Source organism: Halichoerus grypus, chromosome X (genome assembly GCF_964656455.1).
Source record: "Halichoerus grypus chromosome X, mHalGry1.hap1.1, whole genome shotgun sequence".
Lineage (NCBI taxonomy): Eukaryota > Metazoa > Chordata > Mammalia > Carnivora > Phocidae > Halichoerus > Halichoerus grypus.
The window spans coordinates 64201514-64220731 of record NC_135727.1 but is presented as its reverse complement, the minus strand read 5'-3'; positions in this window follow the sequence as shown (position 1 = coordinate 64220731).

Here is a 19218-nt window from a genome sequence, read left to right as displayed (position 1 = left end):
AGTAAGTGGAAATTAGGTGGAGATGGATATCCAGTTATAATAGAGAACTTACAAGAAGCTCCTTAATAATGGGGCAGCCTGCATATGAAAGTAGAAGTTCCCTCAAATTGAAGGGGATTGAAATGAAATATAATTTTATTTACTTTATGAAATAGAAAACATGCTGAAGAAAGTTTCCTGCTATAAAAAAAAAAAACTACATTTATCAGGAATGTTAGGTCTATGAAGATTCTTCATTAATAAGTTAACCTGCAAGCAAGGTGAAATATGCATCTAAATGCCAGACAGAGAGAGCTCTGAGGCCATGGTCATTGGCTTTTTAACCCTCCAATGCATATGCCTCTTTCTTTCTGTGTTTCTTTTTTCTTTTCCTATTTACTTGCTCCCCACCAACCCCACGCAAGTCTATGACTTAAGTCACTAAAGGTTTTCACTTGTAACCTCTAGAGGTAAAGAAAACACTGAGACTTGATATAGAGATTGTTCCCACCCTAACTGATCTAGTTCTATTTCTCTAAGTATTAATTATATGAAATTAGGCGATTTTCCAAACCTGTTTGGATTTTAGTTCCCTTCCGTGTAACATAATTTAAATAACACTTGCCTTCCTTTTTGTTGAAGCAGTATGCATGTGTGTGCACACACATCTAGGTGTGCAAGAAAGACATAAAAATCAACATCCCAAAGCAAGGCATTATTAGTTTACTCTCTCAGACATGAGTAAAATTTTGGCAGTTTTAACAAATTGTTTTCATAGGAAGCTCTCCCCAGTTGTGTGTATGTGTGTAGTAAGAGTGAGAGAACGGACTTAACTCAGTCATTTCTATTCCTACCATTCCAGAAGATGTCTCCATTAGTAATTAAATGCATTTTATTTTCCTTGGAGTCAGAAATATTCTCCAGAGGCAAATGAAATATTATGTTGGGGGTGGGAGAAGAATTCCCTCTTCAGAAGCATTGCTAACATGTCTTTGTACTTATTCAAGAATATGTGGATAGGTTTTCTGTCAGGTAACTTTTGTGAAAGCAATAATTGCAATGACCTCTGGGAAGCACTCCTCACAGACAGGACACAATGACAGATTTGTTAAACAAAAAACAAACAAATAAACAAAAAACCCTCCATGGACCCTTGGCTTTCTTTTTTTTTTTTTTTTTAATTTAATTATGTTATGTTAGTCACCATACAATACATCATTGGTTTTTGATGTGGAAACTTAAAACCCTCCATTTTCCCCATCCTTCTCCTAATGTCCTCCATGCTATTCTTTATGTTCCACAAATAAGTGAAACCATGCCATAATTGACTTTCTCTGCTTGACTTATTTCACTTAGCATAATCTCCTCCAGTCCCATCCATGTTGATGCAAAAGTTGGGTATTCATCCTTTCTGATGGCTGAGTAATATTCCATTGTATATATGGACCACATCTTCTTTATCCATTCATCTGTTGAAGGGCATCTTGGCTCTTTCCACAGTTTGGCTATTGCGGACATTGCTGCTATGAACATTGGGGTGCATATGGCCCTTCTTTTCACTACATCTGTGTCTTTGGGGTAAATACCCAGTAGTGCAATTGCTGGGTCATAAGGTAGCTCTATTTTTAAATTTTTGAGGAACCTCCACACTGTTTTCCAAAGTGGCTGTACCAACTTGCATTACCTTAATCCCCAAACCAGGCAAAGACCCCATCAAAAAGGAGAATTTCAGACCGATATCCCTGATGAATATGGATTCCAAAATCCTCAACAAAATCCTAGCTAATAGGATCCAACAATACATTAAAAGGATCATCCACCCCAACCAAGTGGGATTTATCCCTGGGATGCAAGGGTGGTTCAACATTCTCAAATCAATCAATGTGATAGAACACATTAATAAGAGGAGGGAGAAGAACCATATGGTCCTCTCAATTGATGCAGAAAAAGCATTTGACAAAATACAACATCCTTTCCTGATTAAAACTCTTCAGAGTATAGGGATAGAAGGAACCTTCCTCAAGCTCATAAAATCCATCTATGAAAAACCCACAGTGAATATCATCCTCAATGGGGAAAAGCTGAGAGCCTTTCCTTTAAGATCAGGAACACGTCAAGGATGCCCATTCTTGCCACTATTGTTCAACATATTACTAGAAGTCCTAGCAACAGGAATCAGACAACAAAAAGAAATAAAAGGTATTCAGATTGGCAAAGAAGAAGTCAAACTCTCTCTTTTCACAGACGACATGATACTTTATGTGGAAAACCCAAAAGACTCCACCCCCAAATTACTAGAACTCATCCAGCAATTCAGTAATGTGGCAGGATACAAAATCAATGCACAGAAATCAGTTGCTTTCTTATACACTAACAACGCAACTGTAGAAAGAGAAATTAGAGGAACGATTCCATTTACAATAGCACCAAAAACCATAAGATACCTCGGAATAAACCTAACCAAAGGGGTAAAGGATCTATACTCTAGGAACTATAGAACACTCATGAAAGAAATTGAAGAAGACACAAAAAGATGGAAAAATATTCCATGCTCATGGATCAGAAGGATAAACATTGTTAAAATGTCTACGCTACCCAGAGCAATTTATACCTTCAATGCCATACCGATCAAAATTCCAATGACCCTTGGCTTTCTGATGAACCATGGAATAGAGCTACTGGCCCCCTCTGCTGGTGAGCTGCAAAGGCTTGGATATAAGACAGTGGTGCGACCGCACAGCTGTTTGCAGTTTATGGCAACATGAAGCACAAAGCCAGTGCCAGGACTCGCTGTTTTCAGTTGGCTTCCCCACTCTGATGCCTGGGAACTATGTTGCACTCAGGCACCCCTGTTCTTCTTGTGACCCCGGAGATCCTGAGACCACACTGTTCCACCCGAATTCTGCCCCGCTTCACCACTTGAGCACCTTTAAAGCAAGGACGTCCCCCACTGTAGCAGACTTCTAAAAGTTCTGATTTTGCACTCCAGTCAAGAAATGGGCAGAAGACAAGAACAGACATTTCTCCAAAGAAGACATACAAATGACCAACAGACACATGAAAAAATGCTCAGCATCACTCGGCATCAGGGAAATACAAATCAAAACCACAATGAGATTCTACCTCACATTGGTCAGAATGGCTAAAATGAACAACTCAGGAAACAACAGATGTTGGCAAGGATACAGAGAAAGTGGAACTTTCTTACAGTGTTGGTGGGAATGCAAACTGCTGCAGCCACTCTGGAAAACAGTATGGAGGTTCCTAAAAATGTTAAAAATAAAACCCTAAGACCCAGCAATTGCACTACTAGGTATTTATCCAAAGGATACAAACATAGTGATTTGAAGGGGCACATGCACCCCAAACTTTATAGCAGCAATGTCCACAATAGCCAAAATATGGAAAGAGCCTAGATGTTCATCAATAGATGAATGGAATAGAGAACAGGTGGTGTGTGTATATATATATAATGGAAAATTACTCAGCCATCAAAAGTAATGAAATCTTGTCATTTGCAATGATGTGGATGGAACTTGAGGGTATTATGCTAAGTGAAATAAGTCAGTCAGAGAAAGACAAACACCATATGATTTCACTCATATGTGGAATTTAAGAAACAAAACAGATGAACACACGGGAAGGGAAGGAAAAATAAAATAAGATGAAAACAGAGAGGGAAGCAAACCATAAGAGACTCAACTATAGGAAACAGGGTTGCTGGAAGGGAGGTGGGTGGGGGGGAAGGGGTACCTGGATTATGGCCATTAAGAAGAGCACTTGAAGTAATGAGCACTGGGTGTTGTATGCAACTGATGAACCACTAAATTCTACCTCTGAAACTAATAATACAATATATGTTAATTAAATTGAATTTAAATAAAAAGTTTAATTTAAAAAAACAGTAGCAAGCTATGCCTTGCCAGAGTGTTGGCTCTGTGAGTAATTATGAAGATGATAGTTCACATTTTTCAGGACCTTTAAACAACTAAAGATCCACTTAACTTAAACACTGAACCATAACTCCAGACACATCCAGCTTATTATGACTTAGGCAAAAGTATATTAGAAACACACAGAAATTCCACATATCAGTGAAATCATATGTTGTCTTTCTCTGACTGACTTATTTTGCTTAGCGTAATACACTCTAGCTCTATCCACATAGTTGTAAATGGTAAGATTTTGTTCTTTTTGATGGCTGAGTAATACTCCATTGTGTGTGTGTGTGTGTGTGTGTGTGTGTGTGTGTGTGTGTGTGTACCACATCTTTATTCATTCATCAGTCAATAGACATTTGGGCTTTTTCCATAATTTAGCTATTGTTGATAATGCTACTATAAATATCTGGGTGCATGTATCCCTTCGAATCAGTATTTTTGTATCCTTTGGGTAAATACCTAGTAGTGCAATTGCTGGGTGATAGGGTAGTGTGGAATTTAAGAAACAAAACAGATGAACAAAGGGGAAGGGGAAAAAAGAGAGGGAAGCAAACCTTAAAACACTCTTAAGTATTGAGAACAAACTTAGGTTGATGGAGGGAGGTGGGCAGGAGATAGGCTAAACGGGTGATGGGTATTAAGGAGGGCACTTGTGATGAGCACTGGGTGTTACATGTAAGTGATGAATTATTAAATTCTACTCCTGAAACCAATATTGCCCTATATGGTAATGAACTAGAATTTAAATAAAAACTTGAAACAAGCAAAAAGAAGCACACAAGGAAAAATACAAAGCTGATAGTCTTCAAACCTTACCTTACAGACTATAGAAAACTACAATATTAGAGTTTAATGTCAGGGTCTTTGAAACTGTCATGTAACCATGCTGGGCAAAAAATGCTACAGAGAAAAGCTAAAATTGTTTTAAAAAGGCAACCAAGAAGAGCACCACAAATTTTCCAATTCCTTTGATATCCCACAGAAAATGCAGGCCTTAGCTAATCAAAATATATGAAGAACAATCCATCCCAGATTTCTCTCTGATAATATATCATGCCAAAAACAAAAAGGCCTGTTATTCAAGTTTTGTATGCTCTATGACAACCAGGCTGAAACTCTGAAGGCATCTAGTGAGTAAGAATATGTAAATCATTGAAGAAATGCCAATGAAAGAGAAAACTAGGATTAATTTACTCAGAAACAGCTGGAACGTAACTTGTCTTCTCACTTTTATAGTGAATTTCACCATAGAAAAAGCCCTCGAATGGGGTATGTAGTCACTTGCTATCTTCTGTATTTGACACTTATCAATAAACAATTATTACCAATCTTCAAGTTATATGACACTTCAGAGACTACCATTTTTGCTTAGAATTAGTAAATTTGGGGATTTTTCTCAATACCCCTAAGTCATGATGGTCATTTTATAGATAAGTCTACTAGGGAGAAGAAAAGTTATTTCATTTTGCCTGGAAAGTAATAAAGATTTGATGATGATAATGGTGGTTGTGGTGGTGATGGTAGTATATAACATTTATTAAAATTGTATTATCTTTCCTTAGACCAGTTTTATGTATCATTTCATTAAATTCTCATATAAACCTGTGAGATATAGGACCTGTTACTCTAACTATTTCATAAATGAGAAAACTGAAGTAAAAAATGTTAAGTAGTTTTACCCAGGTTACACAACTACTAACTTGCAGAGCTGGAATTAAGATCCCAGGCAGTCTGACTCCCACAAGCTGTAAAGCCTCCTTACTTAATGCTAATTATTGGGTGAACCAGGACTCAAGAACAAGTTCCTAACTGCAATGTTAATGTTCTCTTCATTCTTTCTTATAACCCACTACAGAAGGCTTCTTGCACCATGAAACAAGTTGGGCAGCCACACTTACAAAATATGATGAGGAAAGGGATTGTGTTTTTATGGAAATAGGTAGGTAGCTACAGCCCTAAGATAGCAAATTTGATTATATCCCTGAGTACTCAGACCCACCCTTTTAAGCCAAGGGAAAGTTTGTAGCCTGGAAACTGAGTCTGTTTGAAGGAAAATTTTAAGGTGGCTCTCCTAGCCCCAATTACAATTTGACAAATGCAAAGAGTTATAATTTGCCACTTCTGGAGGAGGCTGGAGTTAGCATACTCTTTTACAAGTTGGTTTCTCTATGTCTCATCTCATAATCACTTGAGTGGCTGTTTCCATAGACACCCACACTTCAGTTTCCCAGCTTAACCACATTCAAACCAGAATGTAGGCCTTGGTTACAGCAGCTGTGAACTGTTTCACCATGTGTCTAACAGGCATGGCTTATCTACTTTCCTCTCTGTGTGCAACAGAATAAGGGAGTTCAAAAACAGAAATAAAATTACCTGAAAGACCCTTAGGAGTTTCAAAGCTAAAGAAACATATTTGATCTATATGAAATAAAGCAAAATCAGAAAAGAAAGGAGGAGCCAACTGATTTTGTTTGTTTTTTGCCCTTGGCCTTTGGGGGCAGGGTGAGGCAACAATGTCTAGTGCTAGTCTGTTTCACAAGTGCAAAATGAAAGCACACACCTTTCTTCTCTATCTGAAACAGCTGTGGGTCCCTGAGGGTGGTGGAATGTGGAAGTCTGTGTAGGCACTGAAGGAAACCTAAAATAATAATAATAATAATAAGCTAATAATATTCACAGGCCACTAGGCTGTGTTTAAATTCGAACTTGTACTAACAATCAAAGAAAATAATTGAATTATGTTTAAAAGCACTTGCCTGCTGAGAATCTGGGAAAAGAATATTGTAGTAGAAGTTTCCATAGAGAGAAAAAAGGATAAGAATCAGCTTAAAAACTTAGTCTTGTGTAAAAGATAAATAGTAAAGTTGTCAATTGGCCTAGGAACAACCAGTACACAAAGCTTGCTGGTTTATGCACATGCCACTTGAATACAATATATATACAAACATGCCTCACATCAAGGAGTACTTTGAAGTTCAATGTAACCAACCAGACAAATATTCTGAGCTTAGATGAAACCTGGTAACAAAGATGGCACGATGAAAAATTCTATGTCCTAAAATAGTGATAGCAAACACTATTTCAACTCATATAATCATCACAACTACCCTATGATATAGATTCTGTTATTATATCATACAGATGAGGAAATTGAAGACAAAAGTATTAAATGACTTGCCAAAAGTCACATTGCTAATAAGACGTTGAGCCAAGATTTGACCTTAGGCAGTTTGATACCAAAGTCTGTGCTCAAAGTCAATAGCATTGTAGTTAACATGTGGAAAGAAGTGCTCTAAGCCCTGATGGAAAAAGTGGGTGTTGATCCACCCTCACTTTTCTTTCTTCAAAGCATCTAGAGCTTTTTGTGAGTTTCTGTTCTACGTCAGCGGGTAGGTGGGTGGGAATTTAGTGGTAGAGATATTTTCGGTGGGGAGGGATGTGTGGTTTGAAAAGTAATCACTATTTGATGAGAAAATGAACTCTTTGTAATGAACTCAGCAGAGACTCTTCCTCTTCCTTCGCCTGTTACAGTTAAAACAGTGCATGATCTCGATTTTGCCTTAGATTACATTTCCTCAAAAAGAGAAAATACATGTTCAGGGTGATTTTTGGACAACAATATTCCAACCAAAAATTCAAAGTTTTCCCCCTATTATTTCCTGGTTCATAAAGAGAACTTGGTCATACAGCACCTTCTGTTGTAATTTGCTGGAACTGAGTTTTTACTGTAATATTTATATCTGTGGATGAGCTAGTTGGTGCATTACCATTTTATGTAGACAGATTAAACCACTCTTTATGTAGCCAATGTGTTTCATGTTCTGTGATCAAGGAAGCTTTTCCCAGCTAGTTGAATCTTTACAAATGGAGATATGTTTCCACTTGTAAGACTTTTGACAAGCAAAATTTGTTACCTTTCTTCAGACTCCCCTTCCAGATAGATTTAATCTCACTGAGTAGACTTTGGGCCATTGGAAATGTGTGAACTAAACCCACCAATGTTTTCCTTTGGATACTCAGAGAAATACAGTAGAATCATGGATTAGACAAAGAAACTACAACACTCTAAAGATAGGCCATTCTGGTAGTCTTCTTACTCATATTAATTACAGACACTATGCACAAAGTAGTTAGAATAAGTTGGCTTTGTCTAAAGGCCAAATATATTATTATTATTATTTAATTCTTGTTTATCTTGTTTTATTTTATTGCAAGAAATAGAGATAACTGAGAAACTATTGAGGTATTGTTTGTTTTTATGTATTCATGGGATTTTAATTGGGGCCTAAAAGAGGAAGGAGGAAGAATTTTAAAGGTAGTATCATATAACAGTTAAACATTAAAGCTCAATAGTAATCCATCTAAATCAGAGTTGAGCCATGGTTTCGGTATGAGGAGCAAAGAAGCATCTCTGGAACTAAGACAAATTCCTTTCATCATTTTTTTTTTCTGGGTGCAGTCCTGGGCTTGAGTTTTGGTGCTGAGGCAAGTAGGTGACTATGAACCTAAACGAGCAGATTTAAGAGCCTGACTGTTAGTTAAGGAGATTTGCCTTTAGGATATATAGTATATGAAAGTGGATACAAGAGTACTTAATGGAATAATTTAAACTTCCCAGATAAAGTGTTTAGAATATTTCCTGCAAAAGACAATGGCCACAGGAGAGCCTTGAATGCTAATGTATTAAGGTTGGGGCTATCTAAGCAACAAAGTGAAAGTTATTTTAAGTCTAATTTCACCATTTAAAACATATCACCAACTATCTAGATATGAGGCAGAATTATTGCAAATATTAAAATTCAAAATGGGTGGCTTATAGATGGTTGGAGGTTTGGAAATTAAGTGAAATTACTGAGATGCTTGAGTAACAAAAGAGTTTCAACAAACAGGTGGCAGTAAGTTACATCTGAGGATTACTAGTGATGTGAAATGCATATATTTTTCTAACTAAAGAAGAAAAGCCATGAAGTCCCTGAAGACTCTACTTATAAAACTCAGGCTAAGCTGAAGTTAGCCTCTTTACGTATGCCTTATATTCTCAGACATTACCCACTGCTGCTGATGAAATATGACCTGATCAAGTGCTCAGGCCATGGAGATTTTTTACCACAGGTTGGGGGATTCCATGTGTTCATATTTCGGTCACATTTGGGAAGGAATGGGAACTGGCAGACATTGAAAGACTATGATTCAACTTGGGGATTAAGCCTGAAAAAGAAGTCAAGGAAATACAAGGAAAAAGGGGGAAGGTGTGAGATGGGAGGGGAACCTGAGACCTTGCCAACAATGTTAGTCAGACTTTCCCTGAGTCCTCATATGAGCAGGTTGCTATTTTGAGATCCCTACTACTGAGCACTGCAGAGAAAAGCTGCTATGAAAATACTGTAAAAATAAATAAAAGACATATACTATATATATATATATATATATATATATATATATATATATATATGTATACTTTCAAAATCATTGATTTATAAAGAAATTTAAAATATTGTGGACCTTTTGGAAATGACTATTTGTGTCCCTGGACTATTCATTAGTCACATCAGCACTTATCTATTTCTTTCCCTGGGCCACCTGTTTTCACTGAAACTTGTAAATAGAGGTTAATAGAAGTTCTTTAAAAGGTGACAGAAATAACTAAAACATCCACTAGGTTAAAAAAAAAATGGTACCATCAGAACTATGAAAATACTTTTCCCAGCGTCAGGGAACAGTTTGGGTAGCACTACTTAATCTCAGTGGAAAATGAGGAGACAAATACTGGGATACATAGTGCAATGACACACTGAAGTAACAATGAGCTCATTTTTCTTTTCTGCTATGTTAAAACCAAATGCAAAAACCACATAGGTGTTTTTGTTTATAACTTAAAGATAGACAGATATAAGCTACATTAACCCCATTGCCTCACCTACCATTCTGTTCTGATTTTTAAGATAAGAAGTTTTATGTATCATTAAACATAGCATAATTCTTTTTCACCAAAGTTACCATTCTGTTTTTACCATCTTTCACACCCAAGTTTTTACTACAAATGACTTTTACCCACTGCATCCATATCTTTATCTTCCAATCTCTCTTAAAACCTGGTAATCTCATCTTCTAATAAAAATATTCCATTAAAAGTTACTAGTGACTTCCCAATAAATACATGAAGTGGTATTTTCTCAAGTCCTCATTTCATTGCCTTTGGCCTTTTTAAAATGTTTGACACTGTTCACCACCACTTTTGAAAATTTGTTCCCTTAAATTTTCTTAATCCAATAGCTATCCTGATTTTCTTTCTATTTCTATGTCTGTTACCTTTTGGTACAACTCTCCTCGCTGTCCAACCCTTAAATATTGTCCTTTCCCAGGTTACATCCAAGGACTATTACTCTTCTAGTGCTGCCCACTCACACTGGGCAAACACACCTACTTTTATGATTTCGATTACTACCTCTATACTGATAATTCCTAAATCTCTATTTATGGCTTTGTTTTCTCTCCCCTTTCATTTTTTTTATTTAAATTCAGTTAGCCAATAATAGTACATCATTAGTTTCAGATGTAAAGTTTAGTAATTCATCAGTTGCATATAACACCCAAAGCTCATCACATCACGTGCCCTCAATGCCCATCATCCAATTACCCCATCCCCCCACCCACCTTCTCTCTAGCAACCCTGTTTGTTTCCCATAGTTAAGAGTCTTTCATGGTTTGTCTCCCTCTCTGATTTCTTCCCATTCAGTTTTCCCTCCCTTCCCCTATGATCCTCTGCGCTATTCCTTATATTCCACAGATAAGTGAAATCATATGATAATTGTCTTTCTCTGTTTAACTTATTTTGTTCAGCATAATACCCTCCAGTTCCATCCACGTCAATGTAAATGGTAAGATTCCATCCTTTTTGATTTTGATGGTTGAGTAATATTCCATATATATATACATATATGCAGGTGACCCTTCAGATCACTACATTTGTATCTTTGGGGTAAATACCTAGTAGTGCAATTGCTGGGTTGTAGGGTAACTCTACTTTTAACTTCTTGAGGAACCTCCATATTGTTTTCCAGAGTGGCTGCACCAGCTTGCATTCCCACCAACAGTGTAAGAGGGTTCCCCTCTCTCCACATCCTTGCCAACATTTGTTTTTCCTGACTTGTTAATTTTAGCCATTCTGACCGGTGTGAGGTGGTATCTCATTGTGGTTTTGATTTGTATTTTCATGATGCCAAGTGATGTTCAACATAGTACTAGAAGTCTTAGCCTTAGCAATCAGACAACAAAAAGAAATAAAAGGCATTCAAATTAGCAAAAAAGAAGTCAAACTCCCACTCTTCACAGATGACATGATACTTTATATGGAAAACCTAAAAGAGTCCACCCCAAAATTCCTAGAACTCATACAGGAATTCAGCAATGTGGAAGGATATAAAATCAATGCACAGAAATCAGTTGCATTTCTATACACTAACAATGAGACAGAAGAAAGAGAAATTAAGGAAATTACAATTGTTCCCCTTTGGTTCTTACTAGTATGAAATCTGTCTTAATCAAAGACAGAAATATAGCTAAAAATATACTATTCTTAGCTCTGTTGCCCTTATGAATGTTTAAAGGTAATTTATTGCCACATTAAATGTTATTTGAAAGTGAAAAGGTTTACTCACCTGAAGGCAAAAAAAAACTGTGTAATGATTTATTCAGTTGTATTCTCAGACTAGATAGCTCAAAGGTTGTGTTTATATAAATAGACCTCAGATGGCTTCCTTTTACCAGTTTACACCAGGGCAGCTGAACAGCTTCTTCCAGGGATGCTCAACTCTCAGGATAGCTTGGAAGTATGGGACTGTGCATGCCTTTCAAAAGATATCTGAACATTGAAGGAAGGGCTTAGTACATTCACCTCTACCTTTTCCTCTTTATCTAGAACCCTTTACCACTGCTACTTCCAGTGACAATCTGGTCTAGACAGGACCTAGAATTTCCTAGGAGGCCAAAATGCCTTGGTTCTCTATTTATGCTGTCTACTCTGCCATTAATGTACAATGTGGATCAGATGTGCCTCTCCAGCTAGTTTTCAGTTTTCTTTCTTCTAAAGTGCAGACAGCAATGTCTGCTCTGCTTACTTTCCTAGGTTGTCTGAGACTTAAGATGTTAATGGAAATATAGGTGCTATTCACATAAAAGATAACTCCATTAATCTCTAGTGTCCAAAGAACTAGCAAAAACACAAACCTTAATAAATGTTGATATGGGTCCAAAATCACAGCTTCCTGGGCAAAGTGTTAGAAGGTTCCATTTCCCTTAATGAAGCAAAAGGTAGCTGAGCTTGAATAAACCCCAAAGTGTATACACACACACACACACACACACACACCCCTAATCCTGGCATGGTGCTTTCTCTGAAGGTCATTTGAAATTGCTTTCTCACAGTGACCATAACAGATCTTTTTTTTGGGAATTTAGCTTGTTCTTTTGGTTTTATTCTGAGTTGCAAATGTTCAAATAGCACCGTGCCATTCATGAAACACATGCCCCACAATAGTAGAGAACCTATACCTTAACTTGTGAAACAGCCATGCAGCCCAAAAGTCTAAACGATTATATGAAGCTTATTATGACCATGACATTTTTCATGAACATTTATGGTGAAATGAGAATTCATGGTTTAGTTCTCTCACCCTTCTGACACCTTTTGAAAAAGGATATCTGTTTATAGAATTGTTGTAGTAATTTCCAAGAAGAGCAATGTCAACTTGTGGTAAGACAGCCTTTCATCTAGTGGGTGAATTGCTCTTGCTGAAGATATGACCTAGGCAGTGCTGATACTTTTGGAATAAATGAACACTCCACAGACAGTACTAAACATGGCACTGAGTGGAGGGAGAATAAGAAGGTGGAGAGAAAATAATTTCATAATTCTCCTTTTAGTGACCATTGATGAAATTACAGAATCTAAGGGCTGACAGCAACCTTGAGGTTGCCTGGTACTGTGTTTCATAAATTTCAATCATTCTTGTACATTCTTCATGATTTTTCCATACTTGCTTATCACCAGTTAATATGCATAATAGGATGCATTTCTTTCTTTATTTAAATTTAATTTTATTTAATGTTATTTTAACTTTCTTTAAAAGGAAATATTTTATTACTATATGTTTGGAAGGCAAGTTACATCTGACATAAAAGGATGATAATTGCAAAAATAATTCTATTATAATAATAATTTATTCATTAGTTATTAAAATAAAAATTATAAATTTCCCCAAATTATTTTTTAAAGGTTTTATTTATTTATTTGAGAGAGAGACAGAGATAGCGAGAGAGAGCACAAACAGAGAGGAGAGGGAGAAGCAGGCTCCCTTCCAAGCAGGGAGCCCGACGTGGGGCTTGATCCCAGGACTCTGAGATCATGACCTAAGCCAAAGGCAGATGCTTAACCAATTGAGCCACCTAAGCGTCCCTCCCAAAATTATTTTGTATGCCACTTGTGGCAAATGGATGCAGTTCTACATCTGCTTTGTATCCGCAGAGTATGTTAGAAAAGAACTTCTCTTATCCTGAAAGACTGACTCCTGTCTGAGATAACACAGCAAGGCCATGGCAAAAATGAAACTGACCTGGGTACAGGAATATTTCACTATCTTAGAAAGGTCATTTCTTTTTTGTACACTCCATGGAGACAAGTCCCACATTAAGTGGCCCTTTGAAAGAAGAGCTATTACTTGAGGCTTAATAGGTTGTCACTTAAATTTTCCTTCCTAAATTTACTGGCATATTTAGACCTACAGCCACAATTATAAGAGATGGCTAATGTAACAGTCAAAGAGTTAAAGAAAGAAAGTGAAATTTGGAAAAGGACATCATCAGATTTGGACCAGGAAAAAAAATCTTGATATAGATGGATTCATATATGCAAAGCCTCAATCTCTACAAACAGAAGGGAAAGTTAGACACTGATCACATCTCTTAACAACTACATAAATCTCGGGGGCCCATGAAAAGAGACAGCAAAGCAGCCAACTAGGACAGGAATACCAGGTTTAACTATAAATCGTAGTGACTGGAGAGGAGTTTGGAGTATAAATGTAAAAAGAAAATACCGTCAAAGATTTCGCCAAATCAGCCACTTCCAGGGTGTGTTTTCCTGGGTTTAGGAAATAGCCCAATTCTCTCTACTTTTCTCCATTTTTATCTTCAGACATAAGCAGTGAAGATTGGTGCTCAGCATGTTTCAAACCCAAATATTTAGCATCAACATGATTAGAATGGTAGCAAAATTCCCCAACTAAAATCAATATTAATTTATTATTTTAATTAGCTTTATTAGCTATTACCTATAAATGAACATCAGTCAAAATCTAGCAAATTTGCAGTAAATGATTCCAAATGACTTTAACTAGAAATGCAGAATTATAAAAGGCCTGGAAGACTACTCAGTATAACCATCTCAAATAATTGGATGAGGAAACAAAGCCCAAAGAGGGATAGGACTTCCCTAAAGGTAACATAGCAAGTTAACATCAGAACTGCAGTGATCACCAAGACAGCATGGTACTGGCACAAAAACAGACATATAGACCAATGGAACAGAATAAAGAGCCCAGATATGAACCCTCAACTCTATGGTCAAATAATCTTTGACAAAGCAGGAAAAAATATGCAATGGAAAAAAGACAGTCTCTTCAATAAATGGTGCTGGGAACATTGGACAGCTATATATAGAAGAATGAAACTCAACCATTCTCTAACACCATACACAAAGATAAACTCAAAATGGATGAAAGACCTCAATGTGAGACAGGAATCCATCAAAATCCTAGAGAAAAACATAGGCAGTAACCTCTTTGACATCGGCCACAGCAACTTCCTTGCAGATATATCTCCAAAGGCCAGTGAAACAAAAGCAAAAATGAACTTTTGGGACTTCATCAAGATAAAAAGCTTCTGCACAGCAAAGGAAACAGTCAACAAAACAAAGAGGCAACCCACAGAATGGGAGAAGATATTTGCAAATGACACTACAGATGAAAGGCTGGTATCCAAGATCTATAAAGAACTTCTCAAACTCAGCACCCAAAAAACAAATAAGTCAAAAAAAAAGTGGGCAGAAGACATGAACAGACACTTCTCTGAAGAAGACATACAAATGGCTAACAGACACATGAAAAAATGATCATCATCATTAGCCGTCAGGGAATTTCAAATCAAAACCACATTGAGATACCACTTTACACCAATTAGAATGGCAAAAATTGACAAGGCAAGAAACAACAAATGTTGGAGAGGTTGTGGAGAAAGGGGAGCCCTCTTCCACTGTTGGTGGGAATGCAAGTTGGTACAGCCACTTTGGAAAACAGTGTGGAGGTGCCTCAAAAACTAAAAGTAGAGCTACCCTATGACCCAGCAATTGCACTCCTGGGTATTTACCCCAAAGACACAGGTATAGTGAAAAGAAGGGCCATATGCACCCCAATGTTCATAGCAACAATGTCCGCAATAGCCAAACTGTGGAAAGAGCCAAGATGCCCTTCAGCAGACAAACGGATAAAGATGTGGTCCATATATACAATGGAATACTACTCAGCAATCAGAAAGGATGAATACCGAACTTTTACATCAACATAGATGGCACTGGAGGAGACTATGTTAAGTGAAATAAGTCAAGCAGAGATGGTCAATTATCATATGGTTTCACTTATTTGTGGAACATAAGAAATAGCATGGAGAACATTAGGAGAAGGAAGGGAAAAATGAATGGGGGGAAATCGGATGGGGAGACAAACCATGAGAGACTATGGACTCTGAGAAACAAACTGAGGGTTTTAGAAGGGAGGCGGGTGGGGGGATGTGTTAGCCCGGTGATGGGTAGTAAAGAGGGAATGTACTGCATGGAGCATTGGGTGTTATACGAAAACAATGAATCATGGATCACTACATCAAAAACTAATGATGTATTGTTTGGGGACATAACATAATAAAATTAAATTAAATTAAAAAAAAAAGAACTGCAGTTAGAATCCAGGTGTCCTGACTTCCAGTATGATCTTATTTTTAAATACTGTCTTCTGTTTGGACTTCAGCTTTCCTCGTTCTCTCACTTCCCATTCCCACCCTTGCTTTAGAACACTTCTGCTCTTACAAGTACAGGATATTTTTTGACTGAATATCTTCTCTTTTAAAACTAAAATTCTAGGGGCGCCTGGGTGGCTCAGTCGTTAAGCGTCTGCCTTCAGCTCAGGTCATGATCCCAGGGTCCTGGGATCGAGCCCCGCATCGGGCTCCCTGTTCTGCGGGAGGCCTGCTTCTCCCTCTCCCACTCCCCCTGCTTGTGTTCCCTCTCTCTGTGTGTCTCTCTCTGTCAAATAAATAAAATCTTTAAAATAAAATAAAATAAAATAAAAAACTAAAATTCTAGTGTTCCATTTTAGAAGTTAAGGTGAATTTTTATTCAAAATAAAACTCAATTCCTAAGTACATCAAACTCATTTAGCTTTTGCCCAGCCAAGACTTCATATTTTGGCCCTATTCCATCATACCAACATGAATCTAAACCAGGCTAAGTGGGTAATTTGACTCTAACTCAGATTTGACATCTGTCTCTCTTTCATGCACCTGGTTTCATTTATCTTGGTACTTTTCAATGTGTTTACACTGCCTGCACAAGCTAGGTTTTCTAAAGCCCCCTGCACTTCATGACCTTTACTTCCCCATACCTGCACTTTTTTCTTAAAATGTTTTCAAAATGTCAATCATTTGCCCAGAAACTTCCTTCAGAGACAGAGAGCAAACCTTTATAGGAAGAACTCTTGTTTGCAAGTGTTTAGTATACTACTGAGCTAGTGTCTTTCTTGGCAAATTGTCCCATATGCTCAAGAAACACAAATAAAATTTACAAAATATGAAAGCTGAAAAAAAAATCAGGGCAAAGTAACAGAAACCCATCTCCCTTTGGAGAAAAAAATAGTGGGGGTGTGTCTGATCATTAGTAGATTTAGGCCAAATTACCTATTTTCCTTCATACAGAAGTACATTACATTTTATGAAGTGGAAGTCATTCTTGGTCACTCTCCTATCCAATTATGTTCTGGAGTGGAAGAATCACAGAAAAATTGTTTCAAAAATGATTTGGACAGTATGATCCCCTTCTACCATTAAGTTTCAGCCTTTATTTTTTTTTTTTTTGCTAGCTATTTATTTAATTTACTAAATATCTAAGGGGTTTTGTTTATTTATAGTTTATTTATTTATGTTTTTTTGGAGGGGCTTCTATATAATAAGTTAGTTTTTTTGCTACATAAGCTCTTAGTTCTCATATATGCTATGCAACCAGAAGGCACATATGGTCCCTGTTTGCAGATGTTTAAAAGGTGTTTTTCTCTTTCAGAAAAATCCAAAATATTTATATGTAGCCAGAGTCTCAGCTTCTTTCCCTTTGATCTATTTCACTGATGATCCCCTGCTGATGATCCATCAGCATTCTATGTCTGTGTAGCTATGTATTGGGTGGGTGATGGCAGAGGAATTGCTTTTTTAATTGGTTTGTTCTCCTTGAAAATTAAAGTTTTAATGTACAATAGCAAATTGTTCTGGAAATATTCATTCAAATCAATTGTTGCCGAATCATATTGTATTGAGAAGTATTCTGCTCCCCTCTTCACATACGCACGAATATACACACCTTGCCACAAATTTGTTGGTTTTGTTGGATAAAATTAAAGGACCCAACAGATGTAATATGGGGCAAATAATAAAGTTATTGTCTCCACATTTGCTTTTTTAATATTTTAAAGATTTTTATTTATTTATTTGACAGGGAGATAGAGCACAAGTAGGTAGAGCGGCAGGCAGAGGGAGAGGGAGAAGCAGGCTCTCCACTGAGCAGGGAGCTGATGCTGGGCTCAATCCCAGGATCCTGGGACCATGACCTGAGCCGAAGGCAGCCACTTAACCGACTGAGCCACCCAGGCACCCCTAGTCTCCACATTTCTGATCTAAATTATATTTCTCTTAAAAGCAAAGTCCCCCATTTTAGCACATGGTAGTGTACAGTATTATAAACAGGCACACTCTTTAGCAAGCACCTATTTATAAAACTTTTGTTGGTATGAAACCATGTTTTATAAGAAATTTTTGACCATGGTTATTATAATGGATTATTAAAATCTATAGATTATACATAATTTATGTTACATAGACTTTCCCCAACGCATTACTTTTAAAAATATTTATTATAGACATATTAAAACAAAAATAGAATGGCATGATGAATCCTAATGTGCCCATAACCCAACTTTAATAATTAAGAATATGTTGCCAATCTTGTTGCACTTATCTGCCTTCCCTCACAATTTTTACTAAAGAATTTTAAAGCAATTCCCAGATATAATGTCATTTTATCTTTCAATGTTTTAGTAAGCATCTCTAACCAATGAGGATAATTTGTTTTTACATTACTACTATACACATAACTTTTTTAGTGGACTTGCTAGCTTGCTATATTAGAGAGAGCCCCACAGAAAACTGAGAATCCTGAAATCTCATTCCAACTCTGTCAACATCCAATTGTGTGACTCCATTAGGATCTCAGCTTCTCTTTCTGTCAAATAAGAGAGTTAGATATGATCTCTAAGACCTTATTAATCTCTAAGATTCTGGAAATAAATGCAAAAATGATTAAGTTTGGAAACCTATGTTTTATTATTCCTCTAGGAGGTAGGCATGGAAAATTTGAATTTGAGGTAGATACTTAAAAATTAGTGAAATAAGTTTCAAGTATAATTATTTCTATCTTCTGAGGAAACATTTCCTGTAACTGCCTACACAAAAACCCTATAATTATTTGAAAACAATAATAACATGGTTTCATCATTCTAACTACCTTCTTCTTAAAGAGCTAGCAGTGGATTGACAGAAGTGCTCCTAAAGCCTGTGGTGCCCTCTTCTGATATCTCACCCAACATAGTCATAGCTTTTTTTCTAAATGGCCCTTGGTCTTTAGGCTTTCTCCTTACCTCATCTGTTACATTTTAGTCTTGAAATATCATGCAAAAAATCACACAGAACTGATGAAAGACATAGGTCCCATGAAAGAAATCTAGCTATAGCTCAGTGTTGACTACTTTATATATTCTTATAGGTTTCTATTTTGAAATTTGAGAATTATTCTAGAGGAGAAAAAGTAACACCTGAAATTTGAAATGTAATAGAAGTCCCACTCAAACAACAAGCCTATATAAGAAAATTTTATGAAAAGAAGAAATGAGACTATTCCGCTAAAACATCTGAATTAGTTACAAAAAATAAT